General features: G+C 42.4%; 1 pseudogene; it reads left to right on the top strand.

Moving 5' to 3' along the window:
- Nucleotides 1-12,084: 12,084 nt before the first annotated feature.
- Nucleotides 12,085-24,585, top strand: LOC139417547 (DNA primase small subunit-like; annotated as a pseudogene).
- The last annotated feature ends 21 nt before the right edge of the window (nt 24,586-24,606 follow it).

Here is a 24,606-nt window from a genome sequence, read left to right as displayed (position 1 = left end):
GGATAAGAGCATTTGTGAACTGTAAAAAATAAATAAATAAAAAAATATTTACAATGGGCCTATATATGGTGTTGCCAAGGCAATCAATTTAGGTTGGCAAAGCCTCGAACATACACTACATGACCAAACGTATGGGGACACGTCGAACATCTCGTTCCAAAATCATGGGCATTAATATGGAGTTGGTTCCCCCTTTGCTGCTATAACAGCCTCCACTCTTCTGGGAAGGCTTTCCACTAGATATTGGACCATTGCTGCGGAGACTTGCTTCCATTCAGCCACAAGAGCATTAGTGCCGTTAGGCCTGGCTCGCAGTGGGCATTCCAATTCATCCCAAATTTGTCCGATGGGGTTTAGGTCATGGCTTTGTGCAGGCCAGTCAAGTTCTTCCACACCAATCTCGACAAACCATTTCTGTATGGACCTTGCTTTGTGCAAGGGGGCATTGTTATGCTGAAACAGGAAAGGGCCTTCCAAACTGTTGCCGCAAAGTTGGAAGCAAAGAATCATCTAGAATTCCATTGTATGCTGTAGCATCAAGATTTCCCTTCACTGGAACTAAGTGGCCTAGCCCGAACCATAACAAACAGCTCTAGACCATTATACCTCCTCCACAAAACTTTACAGTTGACACTATGCATTGGGGCAGGTAGCGTTCACCTGGCATTTGCCAAACCCAGATTCATCTGTAGGACTACCAGATGGTGCCGCGTGATTCATCACTCCAGAGAACGCATTTCCACTGCTCCAGAGTCCAATGGTGGTGAGCTTTAAACCACTCCAGCCAACGCTTGGCAGTGCGCATGGTGATCTTAGGCTTGTGTGCGGCTGCTCTGCCATGGAAACCCATTTCATGAAGCTCCAGACAACAGTTATTGTGCTGACTTTTCTTCCAGAGGCAGTTTGGAACTCTTTAATGAGTGTTGCAACCGAGGACAGACAATTTTTATGCGCTATGCGCTTCAGCACTCAGCGGTACCGTTCTGGGAGCTTGTGTGGCCTACCACTTCGTGGCTGAGCTGTTGTTGCTCCTAGACGTTTCCATTTAACAATAACAGCATGTTCAGTTGACTTGGGAAGCTCTAGCATGGCAAAAATTTGAAGAACTGACTTGTTGGAAAGGAGGCATCCTATGACAATAGAAAGTCAGGAAGGTAGCGGAAGGTAGCCTAGTGGTTAGAGCGTTGGGCCAGTAATCGAAAGGTTGCTAGATTGAATCCCTGAGCTGACAAGGTGAAAATCTGTTGTTCTGCCCCTGAACAAGGCAGTTAACCCACTGTTCCTAGGCTGTCATTGTAAATAAGAATTTGTTCTTAACTGACTTGCCTAGTTAAATCAAAATAATAATAAAAAAAATCAGCAACAGGTGTGGCTGAAATAGCTGAGTTCACTCATTTGAAGGGGTGACCACATACTTTTGTATATAGCCTGTACGTTATTTATTCTGCATGTCTATTCCTCCTCTTTCAAACAGCCTTATTGCTCTTGCTTTTTATTTTCCCTATTGTTCTTTGTCCTCCTCCCTGACCCGCTTGTTGACAACGCCTGCACGCGCACCAGGGCACCGGAAAACGTGTGGCGAGGTAGAATTTTGCCACATCCCTTTTGATTTAGTTTAATAAAATATATCGACGCAAAGTGTTAAAACGAGAATTGCAGGTAAAAAATGTTTTTATTTGATATGTCTAATGACTTGTCAACTCGTGCACAATTTCTCTGTCCTTCACATCCGGAGTGTTTCTGCAGATGCTTTGCGTATCTTGACCAATCAGATTCACGGAAATCGCAGGTCGGGCACAATGCACAAAGCTCAAGGCGCGCTTTCCACTTCCCTCCGGTATTAAGAAAGTGTGATAACAAGTATCACTCCCGACCGACAAAAACAAAAACTCTATGTGCCTAAAGCAGTAGCGACCGGTCATGCTGTATTGCACAGAAACTATACAATTTTTCAGTCTGATCAATTGTAGGCTACTACAGTTTTTTTAATCGCTTTGGTACTATTTTCACAAGTTTGTGGTGAATTTTCAAAACTCTTAGTACAAAACTCAAAACTGGTAACGTGAGCACTTTCATTGTGCGTTCATTTTGTTTGTACATCTTTCACCATCCAAAATATAAGTTTACTGTGAACTATAATGACTACATTGGTTTAATCACCAAAACACAACATAATGATATCTTCTCAATTTAGTTATTTAACAACCAATTGCAAAAGATTTAAGATACATGTTTCAAAATTGCCCTTTGAATGTAGTATGCTACAGTACTGTACATTACAGTACATTACACTGTTTTCACATTAGGCAATACACTTGCACTACCCATTAAAATTGACAGATCACATTTCCATCATTTCTATCCCATGTGTGATCAAAGGTGTGATCATTGAAGGAATCTTTCACAATATAATCAAATGAAATAAGCTGTCTTGAGCATTTGGCCATACATAGGTTCTCATCGAAATCAACGTAAATATCATATAATTGTTCATGCACCCGGAGAAAAACCTTTTGGCATGACAAAGCCAAGCCTGACATCGGTCTGTATTGAAATCATTGCATGCCTCACACATGGCCTGAAGGAGGGTGATACACTCATGGGGTACAGTGCATTCGGAAAGTATTCAGACCCCTTGACTCTTTCCACATTTTGTTACATTACAGCCTTATTCAAAAATTTATAAAATTGATTTACCCCCTCATCATTCTACACACAATACACCATAATGACAGTTCCTTTGGGAAAGTATTCAGGTCCTTTGACTTTTTCCACATTTAGTTACATTCCAGCCTTGTTCTAAAATTGATTAAATAAATACAAATTCCTCAGCAATCTACATACATACCCCATAATGACAAAGTGAAAACAGGTTTTTAGAAATGTTCGCAAAATTATAAAACCTAAAAAACAGAAATACCTTATTTACATAAGTATTCAGACCCTTTGCTATGAGACTCGAAATTGAGCTCAGGTGCATCCTGTTTACATTGATCATCCTTGAGATGTTTCTACATCTTGACTGGAGTCCACCTGTGGTAAATTCAATTGATTGGACATGATTTGGAAAGGCACACACCTGTCTATATAAGGTCCAACAGGTGACAGTGTATGTCAGAGCAAAAACCCAGCCATGAGGTCAAAGGAATTGTCCGTAGAGCTCCGAGACATGATTGTTTCGAGGCGCAGATCTGGGGAAGGGTAGCAAAACAATTCTGCAACATTGAAGGTCCACAAGAACACAGTGGCCTCCATCATTCTTAAATGGAAGAAGTTTGGAACCACCAAGACTCTTTCTAGAGTTGGCCGCCTGGCCAAACTGAGCAATCGGGGTAGAAGGGCCTTGGTCAGGGGGGTGACCAAGAACCCGATGGTCACTCTGACAGAGCTCTAGAGTTCCTCTTTGGAGATGGGAGAACCTTCCAGAAGGACAACAATCTCTGCAGCACTCCACCAATCAGGCCTTTATGGTAGAGTGGCCAGTCGGAAGCCACTGCTCAGTAAAATGCACATGACAGCCCGCTTGAAGTTTGTCAAAAGGCACCTAATGACTCTCAGACCATGAGAAACAAGATTCTCTGGTCTGATGAAGCCAAGATTGAACTCTTTGGCCTGAATTCCAAGCGTCATGTCTGGAGGAAACCTGGCACCATCCCTACGGTGAAGCATGGTGGTGGCAGCATCATGCTGTGGGGATGGTTTTCAGTGACAGGGACTGAGAGACTAGTCAGGATCGAGGGAAAGATGAACGGAGCAAAGTACAGAGAGATCCTTGATGAAAACCTGCTCCAGAGCGCTCAGGAACTCAGACTGGGGCAAAGGTTCACCTTCCAACAGGACAACGACCCTAAGCACACAACCAAAACAATGCAGGAGTGGCTTCCGAACACTGGAGAGAGCTGAAAATAGCTGTGCAGCAACGCTCCCCATCCAACCTGACAGAGCTTGAGAGGATTTGCAGAGAAGATGGAAGAAACTTCCCAAATACAGGTGTGCCAAGCTTGTAGCGTCATACCCAGGAAGACTTGAGGCTGTAATTGCTGCCATAGGTGCTTCAACAAAGTACTGAATAAAGGGTCTGAATACTTATCTGAATGTGCTATTTCAGTATTTTTTTGTTTCGAATTGTGTAAAAATCTATAAAAAAAAAACATTTTTGCTTTGTCATTACGGGGTATTGTGTGTAGATTGAGGGGGAAAAAAAACATTTTTATCAATTTTAGAATAAGGCTGTAACCTAACTAAATGTGGACAAAGTCAAGGGGTCGGAATACATATATATATATATATATATATATATACCATACTTTTTATGTTTCTACTTTACAGACGAGGTTCTCAAAATCTGTAGTAAACAAACCTGTGGACATGTAAAATCCTCAATTAAGAGCAGTCGGATTAAGTAATAGTAAAATGTATTTTAACAAAAGAAAAGAGAGTCAAATCTGAAGTAATGTGAGCAGTGCATTGTGGAAGGCAATTACTTTATATGAACATGTGAAATGTGAAACTGATTAAGTGTGATGAAAAAAGTGATTGTATGATTTTGTGTGTTGTACTTAGTCAGCGTAAAATGTACTCACCGTTTTGAAACAACTGCCTTTTTGATGATCTGTTTTGAGTTTTCTACTAAGAGTTGTGAAAATATATCATATACTTTATCACCAAAATTATTTTTAAAATCTGTGACAACGGCAGCTGCATAGTCTAGCCTACTATGCTCCCTGTCCCTCTGGTCACTGGACAGGGTTAACAAAGGGGTAACGTTGTGTATTTATAGCCCATTTAGTTGTGAGAAAATGTGAATGGGATCAAATTTGCTTTATATTCAAACTTGCTGGCTAGGCTATCTAAACTTTTTCAATCCAAAATTATTAACTGGAATTAATCAGTAAACACGATATCGGACATAGACTGTGAGTACACTTTTTATTAGGCCTGCAGTTGCATATGGCAGGACTACAAGATGCAAACCTGTATAAAGCAATCTCAGCCCTGTGAATTTTATTGTCCAATCATGTTTCTTTCTCTCTGTCTGTGTATAGGAACTCCCCTAGTACTTTAAAACATCATTCAGATGAACAAGTATAAGGTTGCCTCAGTTTGACAGCGTTTTCATCCTCCCCAAGGCCAGGAGTTTTTCCAGTTTTTTTTTAAAGCATGTGACCTGATTCGAAAAGCTCTGGTCCCATCATAGCCCATAATAACCATTTTTACAACATATTAGTCACGCATCACCTTATAATGTCCAGAGTTTTTCCTGGTTAGGTTACCAGGTCAGGAAAAACTACAGGCCCCACACACACACACACACACAATGTCTCTTTCCCTGTCTCGTCATTGGCTTGGGCACCTCTGTGTGTTAGTTTCATAATGATGTGTTGCACAACCTAGTCTGTTCCAGGCATGATGTGGAGAAGATCTTCACTGTCCCTCCTCCTGAGACTGTTTTATGAATCAATATCAGAGAACATTTCTTCTTTCTTCTTTTCCAATTAAATGGATTAAATTGACCATAGTCATTTTTGCAGCCAGTAGTACTATACCTCTAATGCTATAGTAATAGTGGGGTGCACCTCTGTGGTAAGGCTTACACTATGGTCAACCCATTCTCTGGAACCCCTACAGCTCTTTGACCTGGAATGTCCCTTTAGATAACATAAAGTGAAGGGGCTGTATACACAGCAGTGACATGTTCACCCACTGGGCTATCTTACTTATCAGACTCCACTGTTGTGTGTGTGTGTGTGTGGGTGTTTGAGAGAGATAGACTAGTATACTCAGGGAGCGAACATGTATGAATTGAGAGTTAATATGTGAGAAATGTAGTATGCTTTATATGACACCGTACATGAAGGGCTGTAGATACTGATACTGTATATCAAGACGCCAAAGAAATAAGCAAAGTTGAGGTTTTCCTGAATCTAAAAAAAACCCTGTTGTTTCTAACATTGGTAAGTGCTTATTTCTTCAAAATAGCCACCACCGCCACAATTAACTGTGTCGCAAGAAAATTATATTCCATAAGTCGCGCAGTAGGATGGGCACGACCAATAAGCAGAAGAAATCACATCCAGAATGCCTTGCAGCCACGGAATTTGCATAATTTAAACAAGACGTGGTTGAGGGGGTTGCATTATGCAAATAAGGTATTGATTAAATGATATTCTATACACAAATGTAATCATAAAAAGGAAATTCAGAGGAAATGTTTAGCATTTATTAATTGCCTTTGAACATGCTACAGTTTTTACAGTAATTAAAACCTGTTATGAATAAAACAACAAGTCTATTCGCATGATGTTAGATTACTTCAAATATTGTAAATAGGATGGACTGTGCACTACCTATTTGATGTGAAGTGGAATCTTTATCACTTTCCAGACTCAGACCTCGTGAAAATTGTCACTTGTTCAACAAGCTAGTCACAATTGTTCACATTAGCAAATACTAATCCGTTTAGTGTATACTACTATGTGGGTGTGTTTCCCGAATAAATACATGGCTCTCCAAGATCAGGGCTGTAAACCACAATATTGGAGTATGAACATCAAACTAGGCTGTTGCGTACCCAACACCTTGGTTGTATTCATTAGTCGGATTCCGTTGCAAAATGTTTTGTCCGTTGCAAAACATTTTGCGATGGAAACCAAATGGAAGCAAACAGAGCAAACGGAACAAAACGGGGAGGGACCTGACTTTGTCCAATAGAAACCTACGTTTTCGCTGCAAATGTTTTGTTTGTTTGGAGTTAACGGGTTCTGTTGTCCATCTAATGAATACACCCCTGCTTTTTAGGGGTTGGGTAGGTTGTTGTTAGTGATGACTGGGGTTATGCGGAAGTCATTATGGATCACTTTTAGAATCCCAGGGAGGAAGGAAGCTTTCTGCGCACACTAGTGCCAAGGGCAGCGGCAGGAAGTCGTCCAAACAATGGAGTTGCACTTGCTGGTGTTAGGCTCTGTGCTGTCTGTCTCTCTGTCTGAGGGGGGGGAAGTCCCACATCACCTCTTTAAAACACCACTCCCATTTCCTCACAATGCCACCCCCTCCATCCTCCTTTCAAAACTATAAACCATTGTTTTTGGCAAAACAGAGCATGCCTATTTTTTTTGGAGGTCCTGTCAAGTAAACAGGCTGTGGCAATTCTAACATTTACATTTTAGTCATTGAGCAGATGCTCTTTTCCAAAATGATTTACAGGAGCAATTAGGGTTAAGTGCATTGCTCAAGGGCACATCAAAATATTTTTTATCCTAATTCGCTCAAGGATTTAAACCAGCAACCTCTCGGTTATTGGCCCAACACATTCATAATTTATACATTCTGTGTGTGTTCTTTTAACCCATAAAAATCCCCCCCCCCTAAAAATAACTTTCCCCACCCCAGACCTTTATGGGCGGCAGGTAGCCTAGCTGTTAGAGCGTTGGTCCAGCAACAGAAAGGTTGCTGGTTTGAATACCCGAACCGACAAGCTGAAAGAAATCGGTCTATGTGCCCTTGAGCATGGAACGTAAACCTAATTTCTTCCAGGGGCGCCGTACTATTATGGCTGACCCTGTAAAACAACACATTACACTGCACCTATCCGGTGTACGTGACAATCAAACATATTTGTTTCCTTTTTTTTAATGCAGAAGTCTACTTTTAACAATTGCCACAATTTTTTTTTTTTACTAAAACACATTTGTATGAGGAACAATGCAGATGCAAAGTTTGGTAACAGAATGACAGTAAATGCTCCCTCAGTTTTTTGTGACCACGTTAAACATCCACTCCGAATTAAGATTCAAAGATGACTGAAGAAAGAATGGGGTGTCAGCTATGATACGACACCTTGAGTATGAAAAAAATCTCTTTTGGTTATCGAACTACAGTAAGTGAAGTGGATGATAAAAGAATGACATCATGGGTCCTTGATCTGCACTATAAAGAAATGCATAATTATGAATGTCATTCTCTTCATGGTGATGTATCCTGAATAAGTACACAATGGTAGAAATATGTAATATCCTCCTTTGCATGTTTGGGTATTATTAAAAAAACTGGCTATTATTCTAATGAGCTCTGCCTCCAAACAAGACCACATTTGGTTGGTCCCGACTGGACCAAATCTGTACCAATCATAGACATCTATATTTCACAAGTTTAAACATCACAGTACAGCACCGTAGACCACAGTACAGTACAGAGCAGTATAATTCAGTACAGTACAGTAGAGCATAGTACAGTCAAGTAAATGAGAGCAAAGCATAGTTCAGTACAGCAGAGTGCAGAAGCAATTAAAGCAATTAAAACCTGTTATGAATAAAACAACAAGTCTATTAGCATGACGCTAGATTAGTACAGAAGAGTATAGTACAGTAAGGTAAAGGAAAGTAGAGTATAGTTCAGTACACTACAATAAAACACAGTCGAGTACAGCACAGTTGTAGAGTATATTACATTATACTGTACTCTACTCATGTGTCATCTACTGTACTGTACTGAACTCTACTCCATTGCACTGAACTATATTCTACTCTAATTTCTTTACTATAATTTACTGTGCTCTACTGTACTGTACTCTACTGTGGTCTACTGTGCTCTACTGTACTTTACTGTGCTCTACTGTGGTCTACTGTACTGTGCTCTACTTCGGTCTACTGTACTGTACTCTACTGTGGTCTACTGTACTGTACTCTACTGTGGTCTACTGTACTGTGCTCTATTGCAGCTGTGGTTTCTGACTACTATGATTTCCCTATGTAGACAATTCAATTGCAGTCAAATCAAATCACATTTTATTTGTCACATGCGCCGAATACAACAACCTTACCGTGAAAGGAGTCTTATGGCTTGGGGGTAGAAGCTGTTAAGAAGCCTCTTGGACCTAGACTTGGCGCTCCGGTACCGCTTGCCATGCGGTAGCAGAGCGAACAGTCTATGACTAGGGTGGCTGGAGTCTTTGGCAATATTTAGGGCCTTCCTCTGACACCACCTGGTATAGAGGTCCTGGATGGCAGGAAGCTTGGCCTAGTGATGTACTGGGCCGTATTCACTACCCTCTGTAGTGCCTTGCGGTCGGAGGAAGAGCAGTTGTCATACCAGGCGGTGATGCAACCAGTCAGGATGCTCTCGATGGTGCAGCTGTAAAACTTTGGATCTGAAGACCCATGCCAAATCTTTTTAGTCTCTTGAGAGGCAATAGGCATTGCCATGCCTTCTTCACGACTGTCTTGGTGTATTTGGACCATGATAGTTTGTTGGTGATGTGGACACCAAGGAACTTGAAGCTCTCAACCTGCTCCACTACCGCCCCATCGATGAGAACGGGGGCGTGCTCGCCCCTTCTTTTTCTGTAGTCCACGATCAGTTCCTTTGTCTTGATCACATTGAGGGAGAGGTTGTTGTCCTGGAACCACACTTCCAGGTCTCTGACCTCCTCCCTATAGGCTGTCTCATAGTTGTCGGTGATCAGGCCTACCACCGTTGTGTCGTCGGCAAACATAATGATGGTGTTGGAGTCATGCTTGGCCACGCAGTCATGGGTGAACAGGGAGTACAGGAAGGGACTAAGCACACCCCCCCGAAAGGCCCCCGTGTTGAGAATCAGCATGGCAGATGTGTTGTTGCCTACCCTTACAACCTGCGGGCGGCCCATCAGGAAGTCCAGGATCCAGTTGCAGAGAGAGGTGTTTAGTTTAAGGGTCCTTAGCTTATTGATGAGCCTTGAGGGCACTATGGTGTTGAATGCTGAGCTGTAGTCAATGAAAAACATTCTCACGTAGGTGTTCCTTTTGTCCATGTGGGAAAGGGCAGTGTTGAGTGCAATAGAGATTGTGTCATCTGTGGATCTGTTGGGGCAGTATGCAAATTGGAGTGGGTCTAGGGTTTCTGGGATGATGATGTTAATGTGAGCCATGGCCAGCCTTTCAAAGCACTTCATGGCTACAGACGTGAGTGCTATGGGTTGGTAGTCATGTTGTGGAGCCATAAACACTGTTATTCTCTACTAGACACTGTTATTATGTTATGTATCCTGGCTGAAAGCAGCTTTCTGAATGACTGGAGCCATGAAATAGTTTGCTGTGGAATTGTGCAACATTGTATGGTAACATCGTGTACTGTACACTATGTGACATGTGCCCTCTCTCTCTCTTTCCCTTTCTCTCTCTCTTTCCCACTCTCTTATCCCTTTCATACGCAGATAAAAATACCACTATTTTACCATGCCTGCTTTTTTATACCAGCTTTTTGGTATATCTGAAAGGGGTAGGGGGTAAAAAAAACAAGGAGAAATAAAAGCCACCTAAAGAGTTAGCCATGATTCCTGCATTTTCACAGACCCTGTAAGCAAAATACAGGAATCAGGTCTGTGTGAAGGGTTCTCTGCTTTTTTGCAGGTAAACCCATTAACACTTATATTGTTTAACACCTCCTTAATTTGAAATGCAAACAGACCCCATGGTTTTACAACACCCCCCAACTCCCACCCCTCCCAATTAGCCCGTTTCTACTCACTGTGTAAAAGGGGTATACCTGCAAGAAAGTGGTAAATAAGGTTCTGTTTTAAAGGGGTTATATAAACATTGCCTCATATCTTTTTTTTGCAGGTAATATCTTCTGTCTGAAATGGGTATCTCTGTCTGATTCCATCTGGTTGTAAAGATCCTCCTAGATGTTCTAGAAGATAACCTTCAACACAAGTTCACTTTCTCACTTCTCACATGGATTCCATAGACCTGCACAGCTTTGACGCATCAAAGGTGGGAAATGTGCAGTAATGGGAAATCCATCAATGTCCACTTCTTAGACAGCCTAGGTAGAATGGCTGTTCCAGAGCAGCAGTGCTCGAACAGAAGCACACTCACCGTAGAGGAGAGAGCACTCAACGCTGCAGAGCAGAGAGGGATGGACAGTGAGTGGAACAAGTCTGTGTTGTGATGTGATAACTCAACTCTCACTCAGCTGCTCTCAACCTTCAGCACATCAGCACCACTTCAGTCAGGTGCAGTCTACGACATGTACACCTGAAGGACAACATACTCAGGGTATAGAAAACAAACATGAGCCACGCTCACACGCACGAGAACATCAACAGTGCATGGGGGGCTATAGATAAGGGAGTAAAAGTTACTTGGCTTGGCTCAGAATGCAGATGCCTGTTGAGTTCTGAGTAACCCCTGAGAAACACCAGTCATTCCGGTAACAGGAGCACATCTACCCAATCGATCTCCTCTGCTGAGAAACTGCAGTGTGGTGGGCATGGAGGAGGGGGGGTGTACAGAGGGCAATCCTGCAGGGATAGATTATCTGATGTTGCATCGCCATCTGATGGTCATTGAGTAAAAATGCAATCCAGCACCACTTAGCCTTTGTCAATGCCAATGCACAGCAGCAGACTACCATCAACAGCAGCATTTTATAAACAGAAAGTAGTGTATCAATCCAGAGCATATTAAAGTGCATTGTGAATCTGTCAATCCACGCAGAGTTCAATAAGATTGAAGTCCCTTTGCACCATATGTGTGGTGCAGTGGTCTAAGGCACTGCATCTCAGTGCTAGAGCCGTCACTACTGACACCCTGGTTTGAATCCAGGCTGTATCACAACTGACTGTGATTGGGAGTCCCATAGGGCGGTGCACAATTGGCCCAGCGTCGTCCTTACTTACAAGTCCTTAACCAACAATGCAGTTTTAAGAAAACCCAACAAAAAAAGTAAGAGATAAGAATAACAAATAATTAAAGAACAGCAGTAAATAAAAAATAGCGGGGATATATACAAGGGGGTACCGGTACTGGTTCAGTGTCACAAATGAGCAGACATTGAAACACACATGCAAAAAAAAAAATACTTTGACATTTTGGAAAGCTCTCAATTTGAGCTGCTGTGAGTGACAACGTAACAGACTACAAATGCTTAGCTAACATATCCCATCAGCCTGTTCGGTGATTGTTTCCGGAATTTCCGGTCTAATTCCAGAGTTTAACGCGCGCTCAAACGTCAGTGAAACAACTGTGGTTGTACAGTCTCATCTATCTGTGGTACAGTCGGTTATCAAATGTAAAAAAATAAATATTTAGCATAATAGCTTAAGAAATGTTAGCTGCTGATTATGACCAGGCCTCTCTACCGGAACTAATTGCCCCTCTACTACTGCCGACTTTTCCCCTTTCTCTCAATATTACCGGTGGCTGAACCATGGAGGAGGTAAGTAGTTAGCTAGCTAACGTTAGCCTGCTATTTAACTTGAGTCTGGGTTTATAGAAGAAGTTGAATATGGCGATTCTCCAAGCCCAGGAAGCAGCCATTCAATTTATAATTCACCAGCTTTTTCAAGCTTAATAATGTCAAAATTGGTTCGATACTTACCGAAGAATGGCGTTTCGCTCAGCAACTATCGTCACTACTGAGTTAGTGAACTGTATTTCCAAAAAAGGTCTAAATAAAAAGATGCATGTATCAGAAAAATGGAAACAATCAAAAGTATTGTTTTTGACCAAGTGAGCATGCATCTTCTGCAATTAATCATTACTGCCATGCACGGGTCGGCTGCACTTGGTAAAATAAACTATAACGTTACTTAGATTCATCAAAAAGTGTTGTATTCTTCACACAACACACTAAGACATTATCCAATTCAATAATATTTTGGAGGGGTCGCTCCACTTAAAAAAAAAAAAACACAAGAAAGAGGGTTTTGACACCCACCATCTCAGCTTGTTCTAAAATAATTTATGTAGTTAGAAAAACAAGATTAGCATTCCTGCAACCATTCCTTTGTTTTAATATACTTTGATCTGAGAAATTAAGCTAATTGGCCAGTTTAATTTATAGGATTCAATAAATATAGTAACCAACAAACGATATGGACAACTTATTTCTAACAGTGAGTTAGACATGAGCCACCCACGGCAATCTCTCCCCAACAACGAGTTTAGGGTATCGGTTCTCTGTCTGACAAGTAGTATGGAGCCGAGTATTGTTTTCTTCATCCTATGTAATGTAGTCCCAGTGAATTTGGTTGTTTCTCCCCCCCTGTACAGATAAATTATTCATTGAAGTTGTTAGGTTTATGTCCTGTCCTACATCCAGATATTACCATGTTCTGACCACTAGATTGTGTTGTTCCATCCCCCCCCCCCCCCCCCATACTAGATTGTGTTGTTCCATTTCCCCCCCCCCCCCCCATGTTAAAAGGGATAATTGCATTGATTTCCTTACCCTGTAGGCAGTTTATGGACATATATGACAGTAACCCATGCTTTGGTTTTGTTTACCAGGACACTGTAAAGTCCATTATGCCTCTGAAGAGTATGAATTCTTAGCAACTGAGTCGCTGTAAAATAAATTATCGTTGGCAACTTCAGGTTTTTCGGGAGTACTTTGAAAAATAACTTGACACTTAATCGGTCGGATCTGCTGGATAGGGGCACTCCAAACATAAGGCAATGAAAAAATTGCCAAAACTTGTAAATGATGGTTATGAAGGTAACCAAAACTTGTTTCTCACAAGTGTAGCAGGTTGTGAACTCTGCAAACAACATTTCCACTCAGAATGAGAACAGTAAATTACTGTAATTAATACATGCATTAACAGAAATGTATGTAACCAAATTATGAGGATTAACGGTACATTTACTACTGGGGACAAATGTAATGGGGAATTGATAAAAAAGAAACAAATTGCAAACATTTCACACAAGTAAGTAATGAATGTGCAAGAATTGGTGGGAGAAAGCTGAGCACATTCTGGAGAGCTGAGCACATGCATTCTGGAGAGAAATGCCCAATATCTTCGTGCCACACCGCTTCCCTTCTTGTCTCAACGTTGAAAATTATACTCAAGACACTATCGAAACACACATTTTGGATGCTTTTCACTGACAGCCGCAACTCAATCAGCTAGGCCTATTGCAACGTGCTCTGCCCAAATAGAGCTTGCCAGCTTGTAGTCCTAAACCCAAAATGAGTTACCTGGTTCGTTCAGCCATTCCTATGAAGAAAGAATAGGGTTTTGGATTAAATGCCAAAAAGAAGGTTTGAGGTTAACATAGGCTTTGAAGATTTTATACGTTTTGTTCTATTACTTAAAAAAAAAAACATAGTTACAGGAGAAAAGAGGAAGGGTGAATGAGCTAATTGGAAGCTGGGGATGATTAGGTGACCATGATGGTATGAGGGCCAGATTGGGAATTTAGCCAAGACACAAGGGTTAACACCTCAACTCTTACGATAAGTGCCATGCGATCTTTGTTGACCACAGAGTCAGAATACCTGTTTAATACCTGTTTAACGTCCCATCCAAAAGACAGGACACAGGGCAATGTCCCCAATCACTGTCCTGGGGCATTGGAATATATATATTTTTAGACTGGAATATATATTTTTTTAGACTGGAGGAAAGAGTGTCTTCTACTGGCCCTCCAACAACACTTCCAGCAGCATCTGGTCTCCCTTCCAGTGACTGACCAGGACCAAACCTGCTTCGCTTCAGAGGCAAGCCAGCAGAGGGATGCAGGGTGGTATGCTGATGAATTATGAAGCTTTTATGTGTTTTTTTATTTATTACATAAATGTTTAAATTCAGTGACATTAGCTGATGAAGATTCTCAGAACAAAACATATAAAATGTCTTAAGCCTGTTTACCACAGACTTTATTTTCTGTGTTTTATTTGTAAAAATCCATTAAATTCCCCGTAGGCTTTTCCCCAAATGTATTTCAATTTACTTTAAGCCTATTGGATGTGCCACCTATTGAAAAAAAGTGGGTTACCTTCACATGTTCGTCCAAAATAATTCCAACGTCCGAGCGTTGCGCTATGCACCCGCCAATTCGCATGGTTGAAACTATCTCACCGGAGAAAGCATCCGAGCCATACTCTTTTAGCCCAGACAGCATCAGATACATGGGCACACATACTGAGACAGTGGAGTGCTATTTTGCTCGTTGGGCTGCTTTATCTGAGATTGATGCATTTTTCTGTCGGTGTGCGTCTTGGTCAAATAAATTATCAATATTTAAATGTTTTATTTGGATGGGAAATGAGGTACGGTAGGGCGTGCCAGGCCAACTAAGGCCCGCCCATAACATTGTCCCTGTATCCTACTCTAAATAAAAGGTTGTGGAAAAACATCATGCACTATAAAAAAAATAGACACATTTAGAAAGCCCATCCCACACATTCAGTCATAGTCCAAATCAAATCCCTACAGGTTCAGGCGTGTGAGGGCAGAACATTCTTCGACAGGATTCCTTGCAAGGCCTCGGCTGTAGAAAGGCGTAGAGCCGCACCCAATTTTCTGATTTCTACTCTGTTTGTGCCGTTTATGACCGTGTCCAAAGCTACAGCCATAATTGGTAGACGGTTCCGATTGGAGAATCGCTGTTTGCGTCACCGAGCAGTAAACCTTTAGATGTTAATCCTGTCTCCCCAAATCAAAACCAAACAGATTCCATGTTCTCACTTTGCGCGCACACCTGTCTGTGTTTCAAACCTATTTGTCTAGCTAATCCGCCTTGCAGTATGGGCACAATGCTGCCCCAGACGGGAATGTAGAGGAAATGTGCCTGCAAAGTCCGAACAAGACATTGCCAGCCATATTACATTTAGAATTTGTTTTGTTTTTTGGGGGGGTAAACTGCGATTCTCCAATCGGAATCGTCAACCGATCATAGATGTAGTTTCAGACGCGGAACACGTGCTGCTAACAGGTACAGTGATTGGACCATGTGTTATCTCAAACGCAGTCGCTTTGGAATGCCCCTCCTAGTTTTTCTCATGAATTAAATATTGGGCTAGTTTTTCTCATGAATTAAATATTGGGCTACTTGCTAGCTAACCTTTTAAACACGAACCTCGGCGGCAGAGCTAAAGCTTGTGTCCGAGGTCGGGTACAGGCTGCTGTAAGCAGCAGATTTCCGGCCCACCTTTACTTGCCGATTACTTTCTTTGTTCTCAAATCAAATCAAATCAAATCAAATCAAATTTTATTTGTCACATACACATGGTTAGCAGATGTTAGTGCGAGTGTAGCGAAATGCTTGTGCTTCTAGTTCCGACAATGCAGTAATAACAAGTAATCTAACTAACAATTCCAAAACTACTGTCTTGTACACAGTGTAAGGGGATAAAGAATATGTACATAAGGATATATGAATGAGTGATGGTACAGAGCAGCATAGGCAAGATACAGTAGATGGTATCGAGTACAGTATGTACAAATGAGATGAGTATGTAAACAAAGTGGCATAGTATAGTATAAAGTGGCTAGTGATACATGTATTACATAAGGATACCGTCGATGATATAGAGTACAGTATATACGTATGCATATGAGATGAATAATGTAGGGTAAGTAACATTTATATAAGGTAGCATTGTTTAAAGTGGCTAGTGATATATTTACGTCCTTTCCCATCAATTCCCATTATTAAAGTGGCTGGAGTTGAGTCAGTGTCAGTGTTAGTGGTGGCTGTTTAACAGTCTGATGGCCTTGAGATAGAAGCTGTTTTTCAGTCTCTCGGTCCCAGCTTTGATGCACCTGTACTGACCTCGCCTTCTGGATGATAGCGGGGTGAACAGGCAGTGGCTCGGGTAGTTTGCCCCCGGTGATGCGTTGTGCAGACCTCACTACCCTCTGGAGAGCCTTACGGTTGAGGGCGGTGCAGTTGCCATACCAGGCGGTGATACAGCCCGCCAGGATGCTCTCGATTGTGCATCTGTAGAAGTTTGTGAGTGCTTTTGGTGACAAGCCGAATTTCTTCAGCCTCCTGAGGTTGAAGAGGCGCTGCTGCGCCTTCTTCACGATGCTGTCTGTGTGAGTGGACCAATTCAGTTTGTCTGTGATGTGTATGCCGAGGAACTTAAAACTTGCTACCCTCTCCACTACTGTTCCATCGATGTGGATAGGGGGGTGTTCCCTCTGCTGTTTCCTGAAGTCCACAATCATCTCCTTAGTTTTGTTGACGTTGAGTGTGAGGTTATTTTCCTGACACCACACTCCGAGGGCCCTCACCTCCTCCCTGTAGGCCGTCTCATCGTTGTTGGTAATCAAGCCTACCACTGTTGTGTCGTCCGCAAACTTGATGATTGAGTTGGAGGCGTGCGTGGCCACGCAGTCGTGGGTGAACAGGGAGTACAGGAGAGGGCTCAGAACGCACCCTTGTGGGGCCCCAGTGTTGAGGATCAGCGGGGAGGAGATGTTGTTGCCTACCCTCACCACCTGGGGGCGGCCCGTCAGGAAGTCCAGTACCCAGTTGCACAGGGCGGGGTCGAGACCCAGGGTCTCGAGCTTGATGACGAGCTTGGAGGGTACTATGGTGTTGAATGCCGAGCTGTAGTCGATGAACAGCATTCTCACATAGGTATTCCTCTTGTCCAGATGGGTTAGGGCAGTGTGCAGTGTGGTTGAGATTGCATCGTCTGTGGACCTATTTGGGCGGTAAGCAAATTGGAGTGGGTCTAGGGTGTCAGGTAGGGTGGAGGTGATATGGTCCTTGACTAGTCTCTCAAAGCACTTCATGATGACGGATGTGAGTGCTACGGGGCGGTAGTCGTTTAGCTCAGTTACCTTAGCTTTCTTGGGAACAGGAACAATGGTGGCCCTCTTGAAGCATGTGGGAACAGCAGACTGGTATAGGGATTGATTGAATATGTCCGTAAACACACCGGCCAGCTGGTCTGCGCATGCTCTGAGGGCGCGGCTGGGGATGCCGTCTGGGCCTGCAGCCTTGCGAGGGTTAACACGTTTAAATGTCTTACTCACCTCGGCTGCAGTGAAGGAGAGACCGCATGTTTTCGTTGCAGGCCGTGTCAGTGGCACTGTATTGTCCTCAAAGCGGGCAAAAAAGTTATTTAGTCTGCCTGGGAGCAAGACATCCTGGTCCGTGACTGGGCTGGATTTCTTCCTGTAGTCCGTGATTGACTGTAGACCCTGCCACATGCCTCTTGTGTCTGATCCGTTGAATTGAGATTCTACTTTGTCTCTGTACTGGCGCTTAGCTTGTTTGATAGCCTTGCGGAGGGAATAGCTGCACTGTTTGTATTCGGTCATGTTACCAGACACCTTGCCCTGATTAAAAGCAGTGGTTCGCGCTTTCAGTTTCACACGAATGCTGCCATCAATCCACGGTTTCTGGTTAGGGAATGTTTTAATCGTTGCTATGGGAACGACATCTTCAACGCAAGTTCTAATGAACTCGCACACCGAATCTGCGTATTCGTCAATGTTGTTATCTGACGCAATACGAAACATCTCCCAGTCCACGTGATGGAAGCAGTCTTGGAGTGTGGAGTCAGCTTGGTCGGACCAGCGTTGGACAGACCTCAGCGTGGGAGCCTCTTGTTTTAGTTTCTGTCTGTAGGCAGGGATCAACAAAATGGAGTCGTGGTCAGCTTTTCCGAAAGGGGGGCGGGGCAGGGCCTTATATGCGTCGCGGAAGTTAGAGTAACAATGATCCAAGGTCTTTCCTCCCCTGGTTGCGCAATCGATATGCTGATAAAATTTGGGGAGTCTTGTTTTCAGATTAGCCTTGTTAAAATCCCCAGCTACAATGAATGCAGCCTCCGGATAAATTGTTTCCAGTTTGCAAAGAGTTAAATAAAGTTCGTTCAGAGCCATCGATGTGTCTGCTTGGGGGGGGATATATACGGCTGTGATTATAATCGAAGAGAATTCTCTTGGTAGATAATGCGGTCTACATTTGATTGTGAGGAATTCTAAATCAGGTGAACAGAAGGATTTGAGTTCCTGTATGTTTCTTTCATCACACCATGTCACGTTGGCCATGAGGCATACGCCCCCGCCCCTCTTCTTCCCAGAAAGATGTTTGTTTCTGTCAGCGCGATGTGTGGAGAAACCCGTTGGCTGCACCGCTTCGGATAGCGTCTCTCCAGTGAGCCATGTTTCAGTGAAGCAAAGGACGTTACAGTCTCTGATGTCCCTCTGGAATGCTACCCTTGCTCGGATTTCATCAACCTTGTTGTCAAGAGACTGGACATTGGCAAGAAGAATGCTAGGGAGTGGTGCGCGCTGTGCCCGTCTCCGGAGTCTGACCAGAAGACCGCCTCGTTTCCCTCTCTTTCGGAGTCGTTTTTTTGGGTCGCTGCATAGGATCCACTCCGTTGTCCTGTTTGTAAGGCAGAACACAGGATCCGCGTCGCGAAAAACATATTCTTGGTCGTACTGATGGTGAGTTGATGCTGATCTTATATTCAGTAGTTCTTTTCGACTGTATGTAATGAAACCTAAGATGACCTGGGGTACTAATGTAAGAAATAACACGTAAAAAAACAAAAAACTGCATAGTTTCCTAGGAACGCGAAGCGAGGCGGCCATCTCTGTCGGCGCCGGAAGTAAGGACCGATTCAGAGTTACCGGTGTCTTCTTAAAACCCTTGCATGAGGCTCGGAGCTCAATTGAAATCGGATGGGATTACGGAATCAGTTTTTAACAAACACAAAGAAATGGGCTACAGCAGTGCGATCTGTCTTATTTCTGAAGATATGGATGTTTTATAAAGCCCGACACGTTCAACAGTTGTTGATCATAACTACGGTAGGTTTTCCTCTACTCACTTTTCTTATAAAATATACTTCTCAAAGGTCAATGTAGCCCACTGGTGAAATGTTATGCACAATGGTAACATGGACTGGGTAAAGGTGCAACCATTTTCTAGAAATCAGGTCGGGTTCGGGCTCATTACATTTCTGTGACATTGGACTTGAAATAAGTTTGGCTCGGGCTAAGCCGAACCGGACAAATGTTTTCAGAATGTATTTTGACAACCTTAGTGTAGAGGTCGACCGATTATGATTTTTGAACGCCGATACCGACTATTGGAGGACCAAAAAAAGCCGATATCGGCCGATTTGTTTAAAAAAACAAAACATGTATTTAATTTATTTGTAATAATGGCAATTACAACAATACTGAATGAACACTTATTTTAACTAAATATAATACATCAATAATAACAATTTAGCCTCAAATAAATAATGAAACATGTTCAATTTGGTTTAAATAATGCAAAAACAAAGTGTTGGAGAAGAAAGTAAAAGTGCAATATGTGCCATGTAAAAAAGCTAACGTTCAAGTTCCTTGCTCAGAACATGAGAACATATGAAAGCTGGTGGTTCCTTTTAACATGAATCTTCAATATTCCCAGGTAAGAAGTTTTAGGTTGTAGTTATAGGAATTCTAGGACTATTTATCTCTCTACGATTTGTATTTCATATACCTTTGACTATTGGATGTTCTTATAGGCACTTTAGTATTGCCAGTGTAACAGTATAGCTTCCGTCAATCTCCTCGCTCCTACCTGGGCTTGAACCAGGAACACATCGACAACAGCCACCCTCGAAGCATCGTTACCCATGCAGCGCAAGGGGATCAACCACGCCAAGTCTCAGAGCGAGTGATATTTGAAACGCTATTAGTGCGCACCCTGCTAACTAGCAATTTCACATCGGTTACACCAGCCTAATCTCGGGAGTTGATAGGCTTAAAGTCATAAACAGCGCAATGCTTGAAGAATTGCGAAGAGGTGCTGCCAAACGCAGGAAAGTGCTTTTTGAATGATTGCTTACGAGCCTGCTGCTGCCTACCATCGCTCTATCAAATCATAGACTTAATTATAACATAATAACACACAGAAATACGAGCCTTTGGTCATTAATATGGTCGAATCAGGAAACTATCATTTAGAAAACAAAACGTTTTCTTTCAGTGAAATACGGAACCATTCCGTATTTTATCTAACGGGTGGCATCCCTAAGTCTAAATATTTCTGTTACATTGCACAACCTTCAATGTTATGTCATAATTATGTACAATTCTGGCAAATTAATTATGGCCTTTGTTAGGAATAAATTTCACGCAGTTCGCTAAGAGCCAGGCGGCCCAAACTGCTGCAAATACCCTGACTGCTTGCACGGAACACAAGAGAAGTGACACAATTTCCCTAGTTATAAGAAATTCATGTTCGCAGGCAATATTAACTAAATATCCAGGTTTAAAAATATATACTTATGTATTGATTTTAAGGAAAGGCATTGATGTTTATGGTTGGGTACATTGGTGCAACAACAGTGCTTTTTTTTCCGCAAATGCGCTTGTTAAATCATCACCTGTTTGTCGAAGTAGGCTGTGATTCAATGATAAATTAACAGGCACCGCATCGATTATATGCAACGCAGGACACACTAGATAAACTAGTATATCGTCAACCATGTGTAGTTAACTTGTGATTATGTTAAGATTGATTGTTTTTTATAAGATACGTTTTTAATGCTAGCTAGCAACTTACCTTAGCTTCTTGCTGCCCTTGCATAACAGGTAGTCAGCCTGCCATGCAGGCTCCTCGTGGAGTGCAATGTAAGGCAGGTGGTTGTGGGTTGGACTAGTAACCGGAAGGTTGCAAAAACGAATCCCTGAGCTGACAAGGTACAAATCTGTCATTCTGCCCCTGAACAAGGCAGTTAACCCACCGTTCCTAGGCTGTCATTGAAAATAAGAATGTGTTCTTAACTGACTTTCCTAGTTAAATAAAGGTGTAAAAAAAAAAAGAAATCTGCCAAATCGGTGTCCAAAAATATAGATTACCGATTTGTTATGAAAACGTGAAATCGGCTCTAATTAATCGGCCATTCTGATCTAATCGGTCGACCTCTACTTTAGTGGACACCCACCGGTCTCGATCAATGAGGGAAGATCAGAAGCGGACTAGATGGCAACGTATACATAGTTGGATTACTTAATGGAACAAAGCGCGATTTAATTGAATCATGTTCTAAATTCAAACGTTCTCCCTGCAACTGGCCATGGGCGTTTTAGAATACACAGGTGACTTCCGTATCGGCAAGTAAAGGTTGGTCAAATCTGCTGCTTACAGCTGAACAGCAGCCTGTACACGACCTCAAACTCAAGTTTTAGCTCTACCGCAGAGGTTTGTGTTTACAAGGCTAGTTGGCTAGTCAAGTTTAATGATGACAACTTATTTTGCAACCCCCCCCCTTCCAGTGACAAAGAACTACATCCAAAATCAAGAGTTCTCCTTCACGTTGAAGGATGACATCTACGTACGGTATCAGTCGTTCAGCACGCAGAGCAAGCTGGAGGAGGCGATGCAAAAGATGGACCCGTACAAGATTGACATTGGAGCAGTCTACTGTCACTGGGTGGGGCTCCGTTACTCACCGTGTTTATCTGACCACCTGTTACACACATTCTTGCTTTCTTCTCCATCTGCCTAACTCGATCAAATGCATCTGTTGTCCCTCAAGTGTCCATTTTTATTTATATATATATATATATATATATATATATTTTTTCCATTCCTCCTTCTGTCACCCTCAGCCCAATCAGCATAACACAGTCAAGTCTGGATCCTTCCAGGCTCTTGAGAAGGAGCTGGTGTTTGATATTGATATGACAGACTATAATGATGTCAGAAGCTGTTGCACGTACTTGGATCACAGCCAGAAAGTGTATTTGTAGTTCCACCATCTTTACTATTATACAGATGTAAAGTATGTTTGAATGTACAACAGACTAATTCAGGGACGGTGCCTTTTGACGTTTTGTTGGGGGTGTGGGACTGTTGTCTTGTTTTGCAGTGCTGCAGACATCTGCCCAAAGTACTGGACTCTGATGACTATTGCTCTCTGTATCCTGGACAGGGCACTTCGAGCGGAGTCAAAAGAAGGAAAAAAAGGTGATTTAATTGCCATTTAGCAGACGCTTTTATACAAAACCAGTCACGAATGCATACATTTATTTTATGTATGGGTGATCCAACTTTCCCCAGTATGCTCTAGTAGGACAGGACATACTGAGCAGCAAAGAGGCTGCGGACAAAGTGCTGGCCCTCGTGCCTGAAGATATCCTTTTCCTCTGCCGATTTTTATTACATGACACTATATGAAATGTGTGTGTAGCCATACATGTACTGTAGATTTGTCTCACACACACACACACACACACACACACACACACACAGCGTTCCGTATCTTAACGTTTAGCAGGTTTTTGCGATAAAATGCCTATTCTTAACGTAAACCACATGTCAGAAAGGAGCTGCTGCAGTGCTTCCAGACTGAAAAAACCCTGAGAAGCGCTGGTGTATATTTAAGACTCTGGTCCAAAACAAACGTGTAAGTCGCCATGCCCACACAACAGTGAAGACTGACATAAGCCTTGTTATAACACAATACAACAATGTGGTGATGTCATAAGCGCATGCTTGGCTGCCATTAACAACTCTACTTTCTACCACCAGACGACTGCCAAGGGCCATTACTTTGAGAAGGAGATCATGTGGCAGTACTGTTACCCTCGGGTTGATGTGAACGTCAGTAAAGGAGTCAACCACTTGCTGAAGAGCCCCTTCAGCGGCCATCCCAAAACGGGTAAGGGAAAAACTAATGAAGTGCATGAGTAATGGATGAAACCTGAGAGAAACGGTCAAAAGACGCTCTCATCCAACTGAAGGAGATACTCTTAAGGTGTTGTTGAGCTAATGACATCCTTTCTCAATTATCCTTACTTCCCCAAAGGGCGGATCTCTGTTCCTATTGACCTGAGAGAACTGGGTCGCTTTGACCCCTGTGATATGCCCACTATCAGGTAAGCCCTCAGTCAATTTTTCATAATAAGAACTTTGTAAAGAGAGAAATTCAAAATGTATTCCCAAAGCCTTACAAACTTTGTTTATGTGTGGCGTTCCCTAGGGTTCTTCTCAGTTGGTACACTCACCGGTCCTGTTATCGTTTCTCCCTGTAGTCTGATCTGTGAGGAGCTGGATCGGCCCAAGACAGCAGGAGGAAGAGAAGGAAGAACCCAAGGAGAAGCAGGAGAGCGACGGAAGATAGGTATTCAAAAAAGACAAGTGCAATTAATCACTAAGAACCAAGGGATCTAATATTGTTTTGTTCATTGCATGTTGATTTGACTAACAAAAAACGTTCTGGTTCCATAGACTACAAACGAACAAGCTTGGGGAAGTATGTGAAACTGTTAGATGAATTCCTGGAAGGGATGGCTCGCTCAAGGAAAGGGGAGCATCTTAAAAAGAGTGGTGGGTGTAATTTAAAGTCCTTCGTGGAAGAATACAATTGTTAGTATGAACATTTAGATCTAAACGAGTTGATGATCAAGGATTTTTTTCTCAATTTCTTTTCACAGATCTTCAAAAGGACTTCTAGCCCTTAGCGGTGTCCAACGGAATACTGTCTGATGCTGGGATTGGTACCTACATTGGTTGGCTAATCTTAAACCATCCCGTCATATCAGTTGTTTATAATATGACAGTTAAAGATGGAGAACACACATTAGATACACTGTAAACAAATGGTTTGTTTGAGAATTGTCATGCAAATATTTGAAATCAACAATTGAAAAATCAGTTGTGCAAAACTTTTATATTTTTATTTTACTAGGCAAGTCAGTTAAGAACAAATTCTTATTTTCAATGACGGCCTAGGAACAGTGGGTTAACTGCCTGTTCAGGGGCAGAACGACAGATTTGTACCTTGTCAGCTCAGGGATTTGAACTTGCAACCTTTTGGTTACTAGTTCAACTCTAACCACTAGGCTACCCTGCCGCCCCATATATAGCC

The sequence above is a fragment of the Oncorhynchus clarkii genome, chromosome 9, assembly GCF_045791955.1.
Source record: "Oncorhynchus clarkii lewisi isolate Uvic-CL-2024 chromosome 9, UVic_Ocla_1.0, whole genome shotgun sequence".
Classification (NCBI taxonomy): domain Eukaryota; kingdom Metazoa; phylum Chordata; class Actinopteri; order Salmoniformes; family Salmonidae; genus Oncorhynchus; species Oncorhynchus clarkii.
This window is presented reverse-complemented; position numbering and strand designations above follow the sequence as displayed.